Below are 24,347 nucleotides of genomic sequence, written 5' to 3'. Positions count from 1 at the left end.
GAATTCACCATGTTACTCAGATTCGGCTCACCAAATTTTGATAAATCTTTAAAATACACATATTCCAAGAGCCTGCTACTGGGAACTAACTGAATTCACAAAGAAACAGTGTTTGAGTACGTTAAAACGTTGCTCTATCTTGAATAAAAAGCTTATTACTTGTGAATCCAATTGGGACCTACTGAATTCACCATGATACTTAGATTCCGTTCCTTAAAATGTTGCTATATATTGAAAAGCACAATCATACAAGCATGTCCCATTGGGAACTCACTGAATTCGCCTAGAAATTTTGATTCCAATCCTGAAAATTTTTCTATATCCCGAATAGTCCACTTATTACTACTGAGCCCTATTGGGAAGAAACTGAATTCACGAAGTATGTGAGATTCGGCTCAACAAATTTTGATAAATCTTTAAAAGTATACATATTACAAGAGCCTGCTACTGGGAACTAACTGAATTCACAAAGAAACAGTGCTTCAGTTCGTTAAAACGTTGCTCTATCTTGAATAACAAGCTTATTACATGCGAATCCTATTGTGAACCTACTGAATTCACCATGATACTTAGATTCCGTTCGTTAAACTGTTGCTATATATTGAAAAGCACACTCATACAAGCATGTCCCATTTGGAACTCCCTGAATTTGCCTAGAAATTTATATTCCATTCCTGAATATTTTTCTATATCCCAACTGTCCACTTATTACTACTGAGCCCTACCGGAGAAACTGAATTCACGTAGTATGTGAGATTCGGCTCAACAAATTTTGATAAATCTTTAAAAGTATACATATTACAAGAGCCGTCTACTGGGAACTAACTGAATTCAAAGAAACAGTGCTTCGGTTCGCTAAAACATTGCCCTATCTTGAATAACAAGCTTATTACATGCGAATCCTATTGGGGACCTATTGAATTCACCATGATACTTAGATTCCGTTCTTAATATGTTGCTATACATTGAAAAGCACACTCATACAAGCATGTCCCATTGGGAACTCCCTGAATTCGCCTAGGATTTTGATTTCATTCGTGAAAATTTTTCTATATCCCGAACAGTCCACTTATTACTACTGAGCTCTATTGGGAAGAAACTGAATTCATCAAGTTACTGAGATTCTGCTCACCAAATTTTGATAAATCTTTAAAAGCACAAAATTACAAGAGCCTGCTACTTGGAACTAACTGAATTCACAAAGAAACAGTGTTTCAGTTCGTTAAAACGTTGCACTATCTTGAATAACAAGCTTATTACTTGCGAATCCTATTGGAGATCTACTGAATTCCCCATGATACTTAGATTCCGTTACTTAAAATGTTGCTATATATTGAAAATCACACTCATACAAGCATGTCCCATTGGGAACTCACAGAATTCGCATAGAAATTTTCATTCCATTCGTGAAAATTTTTCGATATCCCGAACAGTCCACTTATTACTACTCCGGCCTATTTGGAACTACCGGAATTCACGAAGTTACTGAGATTCGGCTCAGGAAATTTTGATAAATCTGTAAAAGTACACATATTACAAAAGCCTGCTACTGGGAACTAACTGAATTCACAAAGAAAAAGTGTTTCAGTTCGTTAAAACGTTGCTCTATCTTGAATAACAAGCTTATTACATGCGAATCCTACTGGAGATCTACTGAATTCACCATGATACTTAGATTCTGTTACTTAAAATGTTGCTATATATTGAAAAGCACACTCATACAAGCCTGTCCCATTGGGAACTCACTGAATTCGCCTAGAAATTTTGATTCCATTCCTGAAAATTTTTCTATATCCCGAACAGGCCACTTATTACTACTGCGGCCTATTCGGAACTAAGTGAATTCACAAAGTTACTGAGATTCGGCTCACCAAATTTTGATAAATCTTTAAAGTACACATATTACAAGAGCCTGGTACTAGGAACTAACTGATTTCACAAAGAAACAGTGTTTCAGTTCGTTAAAACTTTGCTCTATCTTGAATAACAAGCTTATTACTTGCGAATCCAATTGGGAACCTATTGAATTCACCATGATAATTAGATTCCGTTCCTTAAAATGTTGCTATATATTGAAAAGCACACTCGTACAAGCATGTCCCATTGGGATCTCACTGAGTTCGCCTAGAAATTTTGATTCCATTCGTTATAATTTTTCTGTGTCCCCAACAGAACACTTATTACTACTGCGGCCTATTGGGAACTAACCGAATTCACCAACTTACTGAGATTCGGTTCACCAAATATTGATAAATCTTTATAAGCGCACAATTACAAGAGCCTGCTACTTCGAACTAACTGAATTCACAAAGAAACAGTGTTTCAGTTGGTTAAAACGTTGCTCTATCTTGAATAACAAGCTTATTACATGCGAATCCTATTGGGAACCTACTGAATTCACCATGATACTTAGAATCCGTTTCTTAAAATGTTGCTACATATTGAAAAGCACACTCATACGAGCATGTCCCATTGGGAATTCCCTGAATTCGCCTAGAAATTTTGATTCCATTCCTGAAAATTTTTCTATATCCCGAACAGTCCACTTATTACTACTGAGCCCTATTTGGAAGAAACTGAATTCACCAAGTATCTGAGATTAGGCTCAACAAATTTTGATAAATATTTAAAAGTATACATATTACAAGAGACTGCTACTGGGAACTAACTGAATTCACAAAGAAAAATGTTTCAGTTCGTTAAAACGTTGCTCTATCTTGAATAACAAGCTTATTACATGCGAAACCTATTTGGAACCTACTGAATTCACCAATATACTTAGCATCCGTTTCTTAAAATGTTGCTATATATTGAAAAGCACACTCATACAAGCATTTCCCTTTGGGAATTTCCTGAATTCGCCTAGAAATTTTCATTCCATTCGTGAAAATTTTTCTATATCCCCAACAGTCCACTTATTACTACTGCGGCCTATTGGGAACTAAGTGAATTCACCAATTTCCTGACATTCGGTTCACCAAATTTTGATAAATCTTTAAAAGAATACATATTAGAGTGCCTGCTACTGGTAACTAACTGAATTCAAAAAGAAAAAGTGTTTCATTCGTTAAAACGTTGCACTATCTTGAATAACAAGCTTATTACATGCGAATCCTATTGGGAACCTAATGAATTCACCATGATACTTAGAATCCGTTCCTTAAAATGTTGCTCTATATTGAAAAGCACACTCATACAAGCATGTCCCATTGGGAACTCACTGAATTCGCCTCGAAATTTTGATTCCATTCCTGAAAATTTTTCTATATCCCGAACAGGCCACTTATTACTACTGCGGCCTATTTGGAATTATGTGAATTCACCATGTTACTGAGATTCTGCTCACCAAATTTTGATCAATCTTTAAAAGTACACATATTACAAGGACCTGCTACTGGGAACTAACTGATTTCACAAAGAAACAGTGTTTCAGTTCGTTAACACGTTGCTCTATCTTGAATAACTAGCTTATTACTTGCGAATCCTATTGGGAACATATTGAATTCACCATGATACTTAGATTCCGTTCCTTAAATATTGCTATATATTGAAAAGCACACTCGTACAAGAATGTACCATTGGGATCTCACTGAGTTCGTCTAGAAATTTTGATTCCATTCGTGATAATTTTTCTATATCCCCAACAGAACCCTTATTACTACTGCGGCCTATTGGGAACTAACCGAATTCACCAAATTACGGAGAATCGGCTCACCAAATTTTGATAAATCTTTAAGCACACAATTACAAGAGCCTGCTACTGGGCCTTACTGAATTCACAAAGAAACAGTGTTTCAGTTCGTTAAAACGTTGCTCTATCTTGAATAACGAGCTTATTACTTGCGAATCCTATTGGAGATCTACTGAAATCCCCATGATACTTAGATTCCGTTACTTAAAATGTTGCTATATATTGAAAAGCACACTCATACAAGCATGTCCCATTGGGAACTCCCTGAATTCGCCTAGTAATTTTGATTCCATTCCTCAATATTTTTCTATATCCCGAAGAGTCCACTTATTACTACTGCGGCCTAAGGGAACTAATCGAATTCACCAACTTACTGAGATTCGGCTCACCAAATTTGATAAATCTTTAAAAGCACACAATTAGAAGAGCCTGCTCCTGGGCCTTACTGAATTCACAAAGGAACAGTGTTTCAGTTCGTTAAAACGTTGCTCTATCTTGAATAACAATCTTATTACATGCGAATCCTAATGGGAACCTATTGAATTCACCATGATACTTAGATTCCGTTCCTTAAAATGTTGCTATGTATTGAAAATCACACTCATACAAGCATGTCCCATTGGGAACTCACTGAATTCGCATAGAAATTTTCATTCCATTCGTGAAAATTTTTCGAAATCCCGAACAGTCCACTTATTACTACTGAGCCCTATTGGGAACTAAGTGCATTCACAAAAGTTACTGAGATTCGGCTCACCAAATTTTGATAATCTTTAAAAGTACACATATTACAAGAGCCTGTACTGGGAACTAACTGAATTCATAAAGAAACAGTCTTTCAATTCGTTAAAACTTTGCTCTATCTTGAATAACAAGCTTATTACTTGTGAATCCTATTGGGACCTATTAAATTCACCATGATACTTAGATTCCGTTCCTTAAAATGCTGCTATATATTGAAAAGCACACTCATACAAGCATGTCCCATTGGGAACTCACTGAATTCGCCTAAAAATTTTGATTCCATTCGTGAAAATTTTTCTATATCCCGAAGAGTCCACCTATTACTACTGCGGCCTATTTGGAACTACCCGAATTCACGAAGTTACTGAGATTCAGCTCAGGAAATTTTGATAAATCTTTAAAAGTACACATATTACAAGAGCCTGCTACAGGGAACTAACTAAATTCACGAAGAAACAGTGTTTGAGTACGTTAAAACGTTGCTCTATCATGTATAACAAGCTTATTACTTGTGAATCCAATTGGGACCTACTGAATTCACCATGATACTTAGATTCCGTTCCTTAAAATGTTGCTATATATTGAAGAGCACAATCATACAAGCATGTCCCATTGGGAACTCACTGAATTCGCCTAGAAATTTTGATTCCATTCCTGAAAATTTTTCTATATCCCGAAAAGTCCACTTATTACTACTGAGCCCTATTGGAAAGAAACTGAATTCACGAAGTATGTGAGATTCGGCTCAACAAATTTTGATAAATCTTTAAAAGTATACATATTACAAGAGCCTGCTACAGGGAACTAACTGAATTCACGAAGAAACAGTGCTTCAGTTCGTCAAAACGTTGCTCTATCTTGAATAACAAGCTTATTACATGCGAATTCTATTGGGAACCTACTGAATTCACCATGATACTTAGATTCCGTTCGTTAAACTGTTGCTATATATTGAAAAGAACACTCATACAAGCATGTCCCATTTGGAACTCCCTGAATTCGCCTAGAAATTTGGATTCCATTCCTGAAATTTTTTCTATATCCCGAAAAGTCCACTTATTACTACTGAGCCCTACTGGAAGAAACTGAATTCACGAAGTATGTGAGATTCGGCTCAACAAATTTTGATAAATCTTTAAAAGTATACATATTACAAGAGCCTGCTGCTGGGAACTAACTGAATTCAAAGAAACAGTTCTTCAGTTCGTTAAAACGTTGCTCTATCTTGAATAACAAGCTTATTAAATGCGAATCCTATTGGGAACCTACTGAATTCACCATGATACTTAGATTCCGTTACTTAAAATGTTGCTATATATTGAAATGCACACTCATACAAGCATGTCCCATTGGGAACTCCCTGAATTCGCCTAGAAATTTTGATTCCATTCGTGAAAATTTTTCTATATCCCGAAGAGTCCACTTATTCCTACTGCGGCCTATTGGGAACTAACCGAAATCACCAAGTTACTGAGATTTGGCTAACCAAATTTTGATAAATCTTTGAAAGCACACAATTACAAGAGCCTGCTCCTGGGCCTTACTGAATTCACAAAGAAACAGTGTTTCAGTTCGATAAAACATTGCTCTATCTTGAATAACAAGCTTATTACATGCGAATCCTATTGGGAACCTACTGAATTCACCATGATACTTAGAATCCGTTTCTTAAAATGATGTTATATATTGAAAAGCACACTAATACAAGCATGTCCCATTGGGAATTCCCTGAATTCGCCTAGAAATTTTGATTCCATTCCTGAAAATTTTTCTATATCCCGAACAGGCCACTTATTACTACTGTGGCCTATTCGGAACTAAGTGAATTCACAAAGTTACTGAGATTCGGCTCACCAAATTTTGATAAATCTTTAAAAGTACACATATTACAAGAGCCTGGTACTAGGAACTAACTGATTTCACAAAGAAACAGTGTTTCAGTTCGTTAAAACGTTGCTCTATCTTGAATAACAAGCTTATTACTTGCGAATCCAATTGGGAACCTATTGAATTCACCATGATAATTAGATTCCGTTCCTTAAAATGTTGCTATATATTGAAAAGCACACTCGTACAAGCATGTCCCATTGGGATCTCACTGAGTTCGCCTAGAAATTTTGATTCCATTCGTTATAATTTTTCTATATCCCCAACAGTCCACTTATTACTACTGAGCCCTATTTGGAAGAAACTGAATTCACCAAGTATGTGAGATTCGGCTAAACAAATTTTGATAAATATTTAAAAATATACATATTACAAGAGCCTACTACTGGGAACTAACTGAATTCACAAATAAACAGTGCTTCAGTTCGTTAAAACGTTGCTCTATCTTGAATAACAAGCTTATTACATGCGAATCCTATTGGGAACCTACTGAATTCACCATGATACTTAGAATCCGTTTCTTAAAATGTTGCTATATATTGAAAAGCACACTCATACAAGCATGTCCCATTGGGAACTCACTGAATTCGACTCGAAATTTTGATTCCATTCCTGAAAATTTTTCTCTATCCCGAACAGTCCACTTCTTAATACTGAGCCCTATTGGGGAGAACTGAATTCACCAAGTATCTGAGATTCGGCTCAACAAATTTTGATAAATCTTTAAAAATATACATATTACAATAGCCTGCTACTGGGAACTAACTGAATTCACAAAGAAAAATGTTTCAGTTCGTTAAAACGTTGCTCTATCTTGAATAACAAGCTTATTACATGCGAATCCTATTTGGAACCTACTGAATTCACCATGATACTTAGCATCCGTTTCTTAAAATGTTGCTATATATTGAAAAGCACACTCATACAAGCATGTCCCATTGGGAATTTCCTGAATTCGCCTAGAAATTTTCATTCCATTCGTGAAAATTTTTCTATATCCCCAAGAGTCCACTTATTACTACTGTGGCCTATTGGGAACTAAGTGAATTCACCAATTTCCTGACATTCGGTTCACCAAATTTTGATAAATCTTTAAAAGAATACATATTAGAGTGCCTGCTACTGGGAACTAACTGAATTCACAAAGAAACAGTGTTTCATTCGTTAAAACGTTGCTCTATCTTGAATAACAAGCTTATTACATGCGAATCGTATTGGGAACCTAATGAATTCACCATGATACTTAGATTCCGTTCCTTACAAAGTTGCTCTATATTGAAAAGCACACTCATACAAGCATGTCCCATTGGGAACTCACTGAATTCGCCTCGAAATTTTGATTCCATTCCTGAAAATTTTTCTATATCCCGAACAGGCCACTTATTACTACTGCGGCCTATTTGGAATTAAGTGAATTCACCATGTTACTGAGATTCTGCTCAACAAATTTTGATAAATCTTTAAAAGTACACATATTACAAGGACCTGCTACTGGGAACTAACTGATTTCACAAAGAAACAGTGTTTCAGTTCGTTAATACGTTGCTCTATCTTGAATAACTAGCTTATTACTTGCGAATCCTATTGGGAACCAATTGAATTCACCATGATACTTAGATTCCGTTCCTTAAATATTGCTATATATTGAAAAGCACACTCGTACAAGCATGTACCATTGGGATCACACTGAGTTCGTCTAGAAATTTTGATTCCATTCGTGATAATTTTTCTATATCCCCAACAGAACCCTTATTACTACTGCGGCCTATTGGGAACTAACCGAATTCACCAACTTACTGAGATTCGGTTAACCAATTTTTGATAAATCTTTAAAAGCACACAATTACAAGAGCCTGCTACTGGGAACTAACTGAATTCACAAAGAAACAGTGTTTCAGTTGGTTAAAACGTTGCTGTATGTTGAATAACAAGCTTATTACATGCGAATCCTATTGTGAACCAACTGAATTCACCACGATACTTAGATTCCGTTCCTTAAAATGTTGCTATATATCGAAAAGCACACTCATACAAGCATGTCCCATTGGGAACTCCCTGAATTCGCCTAGAAATTTTGATTCCATTCGTTAAAATTTTTCTATATCCCGAAGAGTCCACTTATTACTACTGCGGCCTATTGGGAACTAACCGAATTCACCAAGTTACTGAGAATCGGCTCACCAAATTTTGATAAAATTTTAAAAGCACACATTTACAAGAGCCTGCTACTGGGAACTAACTGAATTAACAAAGAAACAGTGTTTCAGTTCTAAAACGTTGCTCTATCTTGAATAACAAGCTTATTACATACGAATACCATTGGGAACCTACTGAATTCACCATAATACTTAGAAGCCGTTCCTTAAAATGTTGCTATATATTGAAAAGCACACTCATACAAGCATGTCCCATTGGGAACTCACTGATTTCACCTAGAAATTTTGATTCCATTCCTGAAAATTTTTCTATATCCCGAACAGTCCACTTATTACTACTGAGCCCTATTTGGAAGAAACTGAATTCACCAAGTATGTGAGATTCGGCTCAACAAATTTTGATAAATATTTAAAAGTATACATATTACAAGAGCCTACTACTGGGAACTAACTGAATTCACAAAGATACTGTGTTTCAGTTTGTTAAAACGTTGCTCTATCTTGAATAACAAGCTTATTACATACGAATCCTATTGGGCACCTACTGAATTCACCATGATACTTACATTCCGTTCCTTAAAATGTTGCTATATATTGAAAAGCACACTCATAGAAGCATGTCCCATTGGGAGCTCATTGAATTCGCCTAGAAATTTTGATTCCATTCCTGAAAATTTTTCTATATCCCGACAGTCCACTTATTACTACTGCGGCCTATTGGGAACTAACGGAATTCAACAAGTTACTGAGATTCGGTTCACCAAATTTTGATAAATCTTAAAAGCACACAATTACAAGGGCCTGCTACTGGGAACTAACTGAATTCACAAAGAAACAGTGTTTCAGTTGGTTAAAACTTTGCTCCATCTTGAAGAACAAGCTTATTACATGCGAATCCTATTGGGAACCTACTGAATTCACAATGATACTTAGATTCCGTTCCTTAAAATGTTGCTATATATTGAAAAGCACACACATACAAGCATGTCCCATTGTGAACTCCCTGAATTCGCCTAGAAATTTTGATTCCATTCGTTAAAATTTTTCTATATCCTGAAGAATCCACTTATTACTACTGCGGCCTATTGGGAACTAACCGAATTCACCAAGTTACTGAGAATCGGCTCACCAAATTTTGATAAAATTTTAAAAGCACACATTTACAAGAGCCTGCTACTGGGAACTAACTGAATTAACAAAGAAACAGTGTTTCAGTTCTAAAACGTTGCTCTATCTTGAATAACAAGCTTATTACATACGAATCCCATTGGGAACCTACTGAATTCACCATAATACTTAGAAGCCCTTCCTTAAAATGTCACTATATATTGAAAAGCACACTCATACAAGCATGTCCTATTGGGAACACACCAAATTCGCCTAGAAATTTTGATTCCATTCCTGAAAATTTTTCTATATCCCGAACAGTCCACTTATTACTACTAAGCCCTATTTGGAAGAAACTGAATTCACCAAGTATCTGAGATTCGGCTCAACAAATTTAGATAAATATTTAAAAGTATACATATTACAAGAGCCTACTACTGGGAACTAACTGAATTCACAAATAAACAGTGCTTCAGTTCGTTAAAACGTTGCTCTATATTGAATAACAAGCTTATTACATGCGAATCCTATTGGGAACCTACTGAATTCACCATGATACTTAGAATCCGTTTCTTAAAATGTTGCTATATATTGAAAAGCACACTCTTACAAGCATGTCCCATTGGGAACTCACTGAATTCGCCTCGAAATTTTGATTCCATTCCTGAAAGTTTTTCTATATCCCGAACAGGCCACTTATTACTACTGCGGCCTATTAGGAAGAACTGAATTCACCAAGTATCTGAGATTCGGCTAAACAAATTTTGATAAATCTTTAAAAATATACATATTACAATAGCCTGCTACTGGGAACTAACTGAATTCACAAAGAAAAATGTTTCAGTTCGTTAAAACTTTGCTCTATCTTGAATAACATGCTTATTACATGCGAATCCTACTGGAGATCTACTGAATTCACCATGATACTTAGATTCTGTTACTTAAAATGTTGCTATATATTGAAAAGCACACTCATACAAGCATGTCCCATTGGGTACTCACTGAATTCGCCTAGAAATTTTGATTCCATTCCTGAAAATTTTTCTATATCCCGAACAGGCCACTTATTACTACTGCGGCCTATTCGGAACTAAGTGAATTCACAAAGTTACTGAGATTCGGCTCACCAAATTTTGATAAATCTTTAAAAGTACACATATTCCAAGAGCCTGGTACTAGGAACTAACTGATTTCACAAGGAAACAGTGTTTCAGTTCGTTTAAACTTTGCTCTATCTTGAATAACAAGCTTATTACGTGCGAATCCTACTGGGAACCTATTGAATTCACCATGATAATTAGATTCCGTTCCTTAAAATGTTGCTATATATTGAAAAGCACACTCGTACAAGCATGTCCCATTGGGATCTCACTGAGTTCGCCTAGAAATTTTGATTCCATTCGTTATAATTTTTCTATATCCCCAACAGAACACTTATTACTACTGCGGCCTATTGGGAACTAACCGAATTCACCAACTTACTGAGATCGGTTCACCATATTTTAATAAATCTTTAAAAGCACACAATTACAAGAGCCTGCTACTGCGAACTAACTGAATTCACAAAGAAACAGTGTTTCAGTTGGTTAAAACGTTGCTCTATCTTGAATAACAAGCTTACTACATGCGAATCCTATTGGGAACCTACTGAATTCACCATGATACTTAGAATCCGTTTCTTAAAATGTTGCTATATATTGAAAAGCACACTCATACAAGCATGTCCCATTGGGAATTCCCTGAATTCGCCTAGAAATTATGATTCCATTCCTGAAAATTTTTCTATATCCCGAACAGTCCACTTATTACTACTGAGCCCTATTTGGAAGAAACTGAATTCACCAAGTATCTGAGATTCGGCTCAACAAATTTTGATAAATATTTAAAAGTATACATATTACAAGAGACTGCTACTGAGAACTAACTGAATTCACAAAGAAACAGTGCTTCAGTTCGTTATAACGTTGCTCTATCTTGAATAACAAGCTTATTACATGCGAATCCTATTAGGAACCTACTGAATTCACCATGATACTTAGCATCCGTTTCTTAAAATGTTGCTATATATTGAAAAGCACACTCATACAAGCATGTCCCATTGGGAATTCACAGAATTCGCCTAGAAATTTTCATTCCATTCGTGAAAATTTTTCTATATCCCCAACAGTCCACTTATTACTACTGTGGCCTATTGGGAACTAAGTGAATTCACCAATTTCCTGACATTCGGTTCACCAAATTTTGATAAATCTTTAAAAGAATACATATTAGAGTGCCTGATACTGGGAACTAACTGAATTCACAAAGAAACAGTGTTTCAGTTCGTTAAAACGTTGCTGTATCTTGAATAACAAGCTTATTACATGCGAATCCTATTGGGAACCTAATGAATTCAGCATGATACTTAGATTCCGTTCCTTAAAATGTTGCTCTATATTGAAAAGCACACTCATACAAGCATGTCCCATTGGGAACTCACTGAATTCGCCTCGAAATTTTGATTCCATTCCTGAAAATTTTTCTATATCCCGAACAGGCCACTTATTACTACTGCGGCCTATTTGGAATTAAGTGAATTCACCATGTTACTGAGATTCTGCTCACCAAATTTTGATAAATCTTTAAAAGTACACATATTACAAGAACCTGCTACTGGGAACTAACTGATTTCACAAAGAAACATTGTTTCAGTTCGTTAATACGTTGCTCTATCTTGAATAACTAGCTTATTACTTGCGAATCCTATTGGGAACCTATTGAATTCACCATGATACTTAGATTCCGTTCCTTAAATGTTGCTATATATTGAAAAGCACACTCGTACAAGCATGTACCATTGGGATCTCACTGAGTTCGTCTAGAAATTTTGATTCCATTCGTGATAATGTTTCTATATCCCCAACAGAACCATTATTACTACTGCGGCCTATTGGGAACTAACCGAATTCACCAACTTACTGAGATTCTGTTAACCAAATTTTGATAAATCTTTAAAAGCACACAATTACAAGAGCCTGCTACTGGGAACTAACTGAATTCACAAAGAAACAGTGTTTCAGTTGGTTAAAACGTTGCTGTATGTTGAATAACAAGCTTATTACATGCGAATCCTATTGTGAACCAACTGAATTCACCACGATACTTAGATTCCGTTCCTTAAAATGTTGCTATATATCGAAAAGCACACTCATACAAGCATGTCCCATTGGGAACTCCCTGAATTCGCCTAGAAATTTTGATTCCATTCGTTAAAATTTTTCTATATCCCGAAGAGTCCACTTATTACTACTGCGGCCTATTGGGAACTAACCGAATTCACCAAGTTACTGAGAATCGGCTCACCAAATTTTGATAAAATTTTAAAAGCACACATTTACAAGAGCCTGCTACTGGGAACTAACTGAATTAACAAAGAAACAGTGTTTCAGTTCTAAAACGTTGCTCTATCTTGAATAACAAGCTTATTACATACGAATACCATTGGGAACCTACTGAATTCACCATAATACTTAGAAGCCGTTCCTTAAAATGTTGCTATATATTGAAAAGCACACTCATACAAGCATGTCCAATTGGGAACTCACTGATTTCACCTAGAAATTTTGATTCCATTCCTGAAAATTTTTCTATATCCCGAACAGTCCACTTATTACTACTGAGCCCTATTTGGAAGAAACTGAATTCACCAAGTATGTGAGATTCGGCTCAACAAATTTTGATAAATATTTAAAAGTATACATATTACAAGAGCCTACTACTGGGAACTAACTGAATTCACAAAGATACTGTGTTTCAGTTTGTTAAAACGTTGCTCTATCTTGAATAACAAGCTTATTACATACGAATCCTATTGGGCACCTACTGAATTCACCATGATACTTACATTCCGTTCCTTAAAATGTTGCTATATATTGAAAAGCACACTCATAGAAGCATGTCCCATTGGGAGCTCATTGAATTCGCCTAGAAATTTTGATTCCATTCCTGAAAATTTTTCTATATCCCGACAGTCCACTTATTACTACTGCGGCCTATTGGGAACTAACGGAATTCAACAAGTTACTGAGATTCGGTTCACCAAATTTTGATAAATCTTAAAAGCACACAATTACAAGGGCCTGCTACTGGGAACTAACTGAATTCACAAAGAAACAGTGTTTCAGTTGGTTAAAACTTTGCTCCATCTTGAAGAACAAGCTTATTACATGCGAATCCTATTGGGAACCTACTGAATTCACAATGATACTTAGATTCCGTTCCTTAAAATGTTGCTATATATTGAAAAGCACACACATACAAGCATGTCCCATTGTGAACTCCCTGAATTCGCCTAGAAATTTTGATTCCATTCGTTAAAATTTTTCTATATCCTGAAGAATCCACTTATTACTACTGCGGCCTATTGGGAACTAACCGAATTCACCAAGTTACTGAGAATCGGCTCACCAAATTTTGATAAAATTTTAAAAGCACACATTTACAAGAGCCTGCTACTGGGAACTAACTGAATTAACAAAGAAACAGTGTTTCAGTTCTAAAACGTTGCTCTATCTTGAATAACAAGCTTATTACATACGAATCCCATTGGGAACCTACTGAATTCACCATAATACTTAGAAGCCCTTCCTTAAAATGTCACTATATATTGAAAAGCACACTCATACAAGCATGTCCTATTGGGAACACACCAAATTCGCCTAGAAATTTTGATTCCATTCCTGAAAATTTTTCTATATCCCGAACAGTCCACTTATTACTACTAAGCCCTATTTGGAAGAAACTGAATTCACCAAGTATCTGAGATTCGGCTCAACAAATTTAGATAAATATTTAAAAGTATACATATTACAAGAGCCTACTACTGGGAACTAACTGAATTCACAAATAAACAGTGCTTCAGTTCGTTAAAACGTTGCTCTATATTGAATAACAAGCTTATTACATGCGAATCCTATTGGGAACCTACTGAATTCACCATGATACTTAGAATCCGTTTCTTAAAATGTTGCTATATATTGAAAAGCACACTCTTACAAGCATGTCCCATTGGGAACTCACTGAATTCGCCTCGAAATTTTGATTCCATTCCTGAAAATTTTTCTATATCCCGAACAGGCCACTTATTACTACTGCGGCCTATTAGGAAGAACTGAATTCACCAAGTATCTGAGATTCGGCTAAACAAATTTTGATAAATCTTTAAAAATATACATATTACAATAGCCTGCTACTGGGAACTAACTGAATTCACAAAGAAAAATGTTTCAGTTCGTTAAAACTTTGCTCTATCTTGAATAGCATGCTTATTACATGCGAATCCTACTGGAGATCTACTGAATTCACCATGATACTTAGATTCTGTTACTTAAAATGTTGCTATATATTGAAAAGCACACTCATACAAGCATGTCCCATTGGGTACTCACTGAATTCGCCTAGAAATTTTGATTCCATTCCTGAAAATTTTTCTATATCCCGAACAGGCCACTTATTACTACTGCGGCCTATTCGGAACTAAGTGAATTCACAAAGTTACTGAGATTCGGCTCACCAAATTTTGATAAATCTTTAAAAGTACACATATTCCAAGAGCCTGGTACTAGGAACTAACTGATTTCACAAGGATACAGTGTTTCAGTTCGTTTAAACTTTGCTCTATCTTGAATAACAAGCTTATTACGTGCGAATCCTACTGGGAACCTATTGAATTCACCATGATAATTAGATTCCGTTCCTTAAAATGTTGCTATATATTGAAAAGCACACTCGTACAAGCATGTCCCATTGGGATCTCACTGAGTTCGCCTAGAAATTTTGATTCCATTCGTTATAATTTTTCTATATCCCCAACAGAACACTTATTACTACTGCGGCCTATTGGGAACTAACCGAATTCACCAACTTACTGAGATCGGTTCACCATATTTTAATAAATCTTTAAAAGCACACAATTACAAGAGCCTGCTACTGCGAACTAACTGAATTCACAAAGAAACAGTGTTTCAGTTGGTTAAAACGTTGCTCTATCTTGAATAACAAGCTTACTACATGCGAATCCTATTGGGAACCTACTGAATTCACCATGATACTTAGAATCCGTTTCTTAAAATGTTGCTATATATTGAAAAGCACACTCATACAAGCATGTCCCATTGGGAATTCCCTGAATTCGCCTAGAAATTATGATTCCATTCCTGAAAATTTTTCTATATCCCGAACAGTCCACTTATTACTACTGAGCCCTATTTGGAAGAAACTGAATTCACCAAGTATCTGAGATTCGGCTCAACAAATTTTGATAAATATTTAAAAGTATACATATTACAAGAGACTGCTACTGAGAACTAACTGAATTCACAAAGAAACAGTGCTTCAGTTCGTTATAACGTTGCTCTATCTTGAATAACAAGCTTATTACATGCGAATCCTATTAGGAACCTACTGAATTCACCATGATACTTAGCATCCGTTTCTTAAAATGTTGCTATATATTGAAAAGCACACTCATACAAGCATGTCCCATTGGGAATTCACAGAATTCGCCTAGAAATTTTCATTCCATTCGTGAAAATTTTTCTATATCCCCAACAGTCCACTTATTACTACTGTGGCCTATTGGGAACTAAGTGAATTCACCAATTTCCTGACATTCGGTTCACCAAATTTTGATAAATCTTTAAAAGAATACATATTAGAGTGCCTGATACTGGGAACTAACTGAATTCACAAAGAAACAGTGTTTCAGTTCGTTAAAACGTTGCTGTATCTTGAATAACAAGCTTATTACATGCGAATCCTATTGGGAACCTAATGAATTCAGCATGATACTTAGATTCCGTTCCTTAAAATGTTGCTCTATATTGAAAAGCACACTCATACAAGCATGTCCCATTGGGAACTCACTGAATTCGCCTCGAAATTTTGATTCCATTCCTGAAAATTTTTCTATATCCCGAACAGGCCACTTATTACTACTGCGGCCTATTTGGAATTAAGTGAATTCACCATGTTACTGAGATTCTGCTCACCAAATTTTGATAAATCTTTAAAAGTACACATATTACAAGAACCTGCTACTGGGAACTAACTGATTTCACAAAGAAACATTGTTTCAGTTCGTTAATACGTTGCTCTATCTTGAATAACTAGCTTATTACTTGCGAATCCTATTGGGAACCTATTGAATTCACCATGATACTTAGATTCCGTTCCTTAAATGTTGCTATATATTGAAAAGCACACTCGTACAAGCATGTACCATTGGGATCTCACTGAGTTCGTCTAGAAATTTTGATTCCATTCGTGATAATGTTTCTATATCCCCAACAGAACCATTATTACTACTGCGGCCTATTGGGAACTAACCGAATTCACCAACTTACTGAGATTCTGTTAACCAAATTTTGATAAATCTTTAAAAGCACACAATTACAAGAGCCTGCTACTGGGAACTAACTGAATTCACAAAGAAACAGTGTTTCAGTTGGTTAAAACGTTGCTGTATGTTGAATAACAAGCTTATTACATGCGAATCCTATTGTGAACCAACTGAATTCACCACGATACTTAGATTCCGTTCCTTAAAATGTTGCTATATATCGAAAAGCACACTCATACAAGCATGTCCCATTGGGAACTCCCTGAATTCGCCTAGAAATTTTGATTCCATTCGTTAAAATTTTTCTATATCCCGAAGAGTCCACTTATTACTACTGCGGCCTATTGGGAACTAACCGAATTCACCAAGTTACTGAGAATCGGCTCACCAAATTTTGATAAAATTTTAAAAGCACACATTTACAAGAGCCTGCTACTGGGAACTAACTGAATTAACAAAGAAACAGTGTTTCAGTTCTAAAACGTTGCTCTATCTTGAATAACAAGCTTATTACATACGAATACCATTGGGAACCTACTGAATTCACCATAATACTTAGAAGCCGTTCCTTAAAATGTTGCTATATATTGAAAAGCACACTCATACAAGCATGTCCTATTGGGAACACACCAAATTCGCCTAGAAATTTTGATTCCATTCCTGAAAATTTTTCTATATCCCGAACAGTCCACTTATTACTACTAAGCCCTATTTGGAAGAAACTGAATTCACCAAGTATCTGAGATTCGGCTCAACAAATTTAGATAAATATTTAAAAGTATACATATTACAAGAGCCTACTACTGGGAACTAACTGAATTCACAAATAAACAGTGCTTCAGTTCGTTAAAACGTTGCTCTATATTGAATAACAAGCTTATTACATGCGAATCCTATTGGGAACCTACTGAATTCACCATGATACTTAGAATCCGTTTCTTAAAATGTTGCTATATATTGAAAAGCACACTCTTACAAGCATGTCCCATTGGGAACTCACTGAATTCGCCTCGAAATTTTGATTCCATTCCTGAAAATTTTTCTATATCCCGAACAGGCCACTTATTACTACTGCGGCCTATTAGGAAGAACTGAATTCACCAAGTATCTGAGATTCGGCTAAACAAATTTTGATAAATCTTTAAAAATATACATATTACAATAGCCTGCTACTGGGAACTAACTGAATTCACAAAGAAAAATGTTTCAGTTCGTTAAAACTTTGCTCTATCTTGAATAACATGCTTATTACATGCGAATCCTACTGGAGATCTACTGAATTCACCATGATACTTAGATTCTGTTACTTAAAATGTTGCTATATATTGAAAAGCACACTCATACAAGCATGTCCCATTGGGTACTCACTGAATTCGCCTAGAAATTTTGATTCCATTCCTGAAAATTTTTCTATATCCCGAACAGGCCACTTATTACTACTGCGGCCTATTCGGAACTAAGTGAATTCACAAAGTTACTGAGATTCGGCTCACCAAATTTTGATAAATCTTTAAAAGTACACATATTCCAAGAGCCTGGTACTAGGAACTAACTGATTTCACAAGGAAACAGTGTTTCAGTTCGTTTAAACTTTGCTCTATCTTGAATAACAAGCTTATTACGTGCGAATCCTACTGGGAACCTATTGAATTCACCATGATAATTAGATTCCGTTCCTTAAAATGTTGCTATATATTGAAAAGCACACTCGTACAAGCATGTCCCATTGGGATCTCACTGAGTTCGCCTAGAAATTTTGATTCCATTCGTTATAATTTTTCTATATCCCCAACAGAACACTTATTACTACTGCGGCCTATTGGGAACTAACCGAATTCACCAACTTACTGAGATCGGTTCACCATATTTTAATAAATCTTTAAAAGCACACAATTACAAGAGCCTGCTACTGCGAACTAACTGAATTCACAAAGAAACAGTGTTTCAGTTGGTTAAAACGTTGCTCTATCTTGAATAACAAGCTTACTACATGCGAATCCTATTGGGAACCTACTGAATTCACCATGATACTTAGAATCCGTTTCTTAAAATGTTGCTATATATTGAAAAGCACACTCATACAAGCATGTCCCATTGGGAATTCCCTGAATTCGCCTAGAAATTATGATTCCATTCCTGAAAATTTTTCTATATCCCGAACAGTCCACTTATTACTACTGAGCCCTATTTGGAAGAAACTGAATTCACCAAGTATCTGAGATTCGGCTCAACAAATTTTGATAAATATTTAAAAGTATACATATTACAAGAGACTGCTACTGAGAACTAACTGAATTCACAAAGAAACAGTGCTTCAGTTCGTTATAACGTTGCTCTATCTTGAATAACAAGCTTATTACATGCGAATCCTATTAGGAACCTACTGAATTCACCATGATACTTAGCATCCGTTTCTTAAAATGTTGCTATATATTGAAAAGCACACTCATACAAGCATGTCCCATTGGGAATTCACAGAATTCGCCTAGAAATTTTCATTCCATTCGTGAAAATTTTTCTATATCCCCAACAGTCCACTTATTACTACTGTGGCCTATTGGGAACTAAGTGAATTCACCAATTTCCTGACATTCGGTTCACCAAATTTTGATAAATCTTTAAAAGAATACATATTAGAGTGCCTGATACTGGGAACTAACTGAATTCACAAAGAAACAGTGTTTCAGTTCGTTAAAACGTTGCTGTATCTTGAATAACAAGCTTATTACATGCGAATCCTATTGGGAACCTAATGAATTCAGCATGATACTTAGATTCCGTTCCTTAAAATGTTGCTCTATATTGAAAAGCACACTCATACAAGCATGTCCCATTGGGAACTCACTGAATTCGCCTCGAAATTTTGATTCCATTCCTGAAAATTTTTCTATATCCCGAACAGGCCACTTATTACTACTGCGGCCTATTTGGAATTAAGTGAATTCACCATGTTACTGAGATTCTGCTCACCAAATTTTGATAAATCTTTAAAAGTACACATATTACAAGAACCTGCTACTGGGAACTAACTGATTTCACAAAGAAACATTGTTTCAGTTCGTTAATACGTTGCTCTATCTTGAATAACTAGCTTATTACTTGCGAATCCTATTGGGAACCTATTGAATTCACCATGATACTTAGATTCCGTTCCTTAAATGTTGCTATATATTGAAAAGCACACTCGTACAAGCATGTACCATTGGGATCTCACTGAGTTCGTCTAGAAATTTTGATTCCATTCGTGATAATGTTTCTATATCCCCAACAGAACCATTATTACTACTGCGGCCTATTGGGAACTAACCGAATTCACCAACTTACTGAGATTCTGTTAACCAAATTTTGATAAATCTTTAAAAGCACACAATTACAAGAGCCTGCTACTGGGAACTAACTGAATTCACAAAGAAACAGTGTTTCAGTTGGTTAAAACGTTGCTGTATGTTGAATAACAAGCTTATTACATGCGAATCCTATTGTGAACCAACTGAATTCACCACGATACTTAGATTCCGTTCCTTAAAATGTTGCTATATATCGAAAAGCACACTCATACAAGCATGTCCCATTGGGAACTCCCTGAATTCGCCTAGAAATTTTGATTCCATTCGTTAAAATTTTTCTATATCCCGAAGAGTCCACTTATTACTACTGCGGCCTATTGGGAACTAACCGAATTCACCAAGTTACTGAGAATCGGCTCACCAAATTTTGATAAAATTTTAAAAGCACACATTTACAAGAGCCTGCTACTGGGAACTAACTGAATTAACAAAGAAACAGTGTTTCAGTTCTAAAACGTTGCTCTATCTTGAATAACAAGCTTATTACATACGAATACCATTGGGAACCTACTGAATTCACCATAATACTTAGAAGCCGTTCCTTAAAATGTTGCTATATATTGAAAAGCACACTCATACAAGCATGTCCCATTGGGAACTCACTGATTTCACCTAGAAATTTTGATTCCATTCCTGAAAATTTTTCTATATCCCGAACAGTCCACTTATTACTACTGAGCCCTATTTGGAAGAAACTGAATTCACCAAGTATGTGAGATTCGGCTCAACAAATTTTGATAAATATTTAAAAGTATACATATTACAAGAGCCTACTACTGGGAACTAACTGAATTCACAAAGATACTGTGTTTCAGTTTGTTAAAACGTTGCTCTATCTTGAATAACAAGCTTATTACATACGAATCCTATTGGGCACCTACTGAATTCACCATGATACTTACATTCCGTTCCTTAAAATGTTGCTATATATTGAAAAGCACACTCATAGAAGCATGTCCCATTGGGAGCTCATTGAATTCGCCTAGAAATTTTGATTCCATTCCTGAAAATTGTTCTATATCCCGACAGTCCACTTATTACTACTGCGGCCTATTGGGAACTAACGGAATTCAACAAGTTACTGAGATTCGGTTCACCAAATTTTGATAAATCTTAAAAGCACACAATTACAAGGGCCTGCTACTGGGAACTAACTGAATTCACAAAGAAACAGTGTTTCAGTTGGTTAAAACTTTGCTCCATCTTGAAGAACAAGCTTATTACATGCGAATCCTATTGGGAACCTACTGAATTCACAATGATACTTAGATTCCGTTCCTTAAAATGTTGCTATATATTGAAAAGCACACACATACAAGCATGTCCCATTGTGAACTCCCTGAATTCGCCTAGAAATTTTTATTCCATTCGTTAAAATTTTTCTATATCCTGAAGAATCCACTTATTACTACTGCGGCCTATTGGGAACTAACCGAATTCACCAAGTTACTGAGAATCGGCTCACCAAATTTTGATAAAATTTTAAAAGCACACATTTACAAGAGCCTGCTACTGGGAACTAACTGAATTAACAAAGAAACAGTGTTTCAGTTCTAAAACGTTGCTCTATCTTGAATAACAAGCTTATTACATACGAATCCCATTGGGAACCTACTGAATTCACCATAATACTTAGAAGCCCTTCCTTAAAATGTCACTATATATTGAAAAGCACACTCATACAAGCATGTCCTATTGGGAACACACCAAATTCGCCTAGAAATTTTGATTCCATTCCTGAAAATTTTTCTATATCCCGAACAGTCCACTTATTACTACTAAGCCCTATTTGGAAGAAACTGAATTCACCAAGTATCTGAGATTCGGCTCAACAAATTTAGATAAATATTTAAAAGTATACATATTACAAGAGCCTACTACTGGGAACTAACTGAATTCACAAATAAACAGTGCTTCAGTTCGTTAAAACGTTGCTCTATATTGAATAACAAGCTTATTACATGCGAATCCTATTGGGAACCTACTGAATTCACCATGATACTTAGAATCCGTTTCTTAAAATGTTGCTATATATTGAAAAGCACACTCTTACAAGCATGTCCCATTGGGAACTCACTGAATTCGCCTCGAAATTTTGATTCCATTCCTGAAAATTTTTCTATATCCCGAACAGGCCACTTATTACTACTGTGGCCTATTAGGAAGAACTGAATTCACCAAGTATCTGAGATTCGGCTAAACAAATTTTGATAAATCTTTAAAAATATACATATTACAATAGCCTGCTACTGGGAACTAACTGAATTCACAAAGAAAAATGTTTCAGTTCGTTAAAACTTTGCTCTATCTTGAATAACATGCTTATTACATGCGAATCCTACTGGAGATCTACTGAATTCACCATGATACTTAGATTCTGTTACTTAAAATGTTGCTATATATTGAAAAGCACACTCATACAAGCATGTCCCATTGGGTACTCACTGAATTCGCCTAGAAATTTTGATTCCATTCCTGAAAATTTTTCTATATCCCGAACAGGCCACTTATTACTACTGCGGCCTATTCGGAACTAAGTGAATTCACAAAGTTACTGAGATTCGGCTCACCAAATTTTGATAAATCTTTAAAAGTACACATATTCCAAGAGCCTGGTACTAGGAACTAACTGATTTCACAAGGAAACAGTGTTTCAGTTCGTTTAAACTTTGCTCTATCTTGAATAACAAGCTTATTACGTGCGAATCCTACTGGGAACCTATTGAATTCACCATGATAATTAGATTCCGTTCCTTAAAATGTTGCTATATATTGAAAAGCACACTCGTACAAGCATGTCCCATTGGGATCTCACTGAGTTCGCCTAGAAATTTTGATTCCATTCGTTATAATTTTTCTATATCCCCAACAGAACACTTATTACTACTGCGGCCTATTGGGAACTAACCGAATTCACCAACTTACTGAGATCGGTTCACCATATTTTAATAAATCTTTAAAAGCACACAATTACAAGAGCCTGCTACTGCGAACTAACTGAATTCACAAAGAAACAGTGTTTCAGTTGGTTAAAACGTTGCTCTATCTTGAATAACAAGCTTACTACATGCGAATCCTATTGGGAACCTACTGAATTCACCATGATACTTAGAATCCGTTTCTTAAAATGTTGCTATATGTTGAAAAGCACACTCATACAAGCATGTCCCATTGGGAATTCCCTGAATTCGCCTAGAAATTATGATTCCATTCCTGAAATTTTTTCTATATCCCGAACAGTCCACTTATTACTACTGAGCCCTATTTGGAAGAAACTGAATTCACCAAGTATCTGAGATTCGGCTCAACAAATTTTGATAAATATTTAAAAGTATACATATTACAAGAGACTGCTACTGAGAACTAACTGAATTCACAAAGAAACAGTGCTTCAGTTCGTTATAACGTTGCTCTATCTTGAATAACAAGCTTATTACATGCGAATCCTATTAGGAACCTATTGAATTCACCATGATACTTAGCATCCGTTTCTTAAAATGTTGCTATATATTGAAAAGCACACTCATACAAGCATGTCCCATTGGGAATTCACAGAATTCGCCTAGAAATTTTCATTCCATTCGTGAAAATTTTTCTATATCCCCAACAGTCCACTTATTACTACTGTGGCCTATTGGGAACTAAGTGAATTCACCAATTTCCTGACATTCGGTTCACCAAATTTTGATAAATCTTTAAAAGAATACATATTAGAGTGCCTGATACTGGGAACTAACTGAATTCACAAAGAAACAGTGTTTCAGTTCGTTAAAACGTTGCTGTATCTTGAATAACAAGCTTATTACATGCGAATCCTATTGGGAACCTAATGAATTCAGCATGATACTTAGATTCCGTTCCTTAAAATGTTGCTCTATATTGAAAAGCACACTCATACAAGCATGTCCCATTGGGAACTCACTGAATTCGCCTCGAAATTTTGATTCCATTCCTGAAAATTTTTCTATATCCCGAACAGGCCACTTATTACTACTGCGGCCTATTTGGAATTAAGTGAATTCACCATGTTACTGAGA

This window comes from Rattus norvegicus, chromosome 10, assembly GCF_021556685.1.
Source record: "Rattus norvegicus strain SHRSP/BbbUtx chromosome 10, alternate assembly SHRSP_T2T, whole genome shotgun sequence".
Lineage (NCBI taxonomy): Eukaryota > Metazoa > Chordata > Mammalia > Rodentia > Muridae > Rattus > Rattus norvegicus.
Note: the sequence above shows the minus strand (reverse complement) of the source record.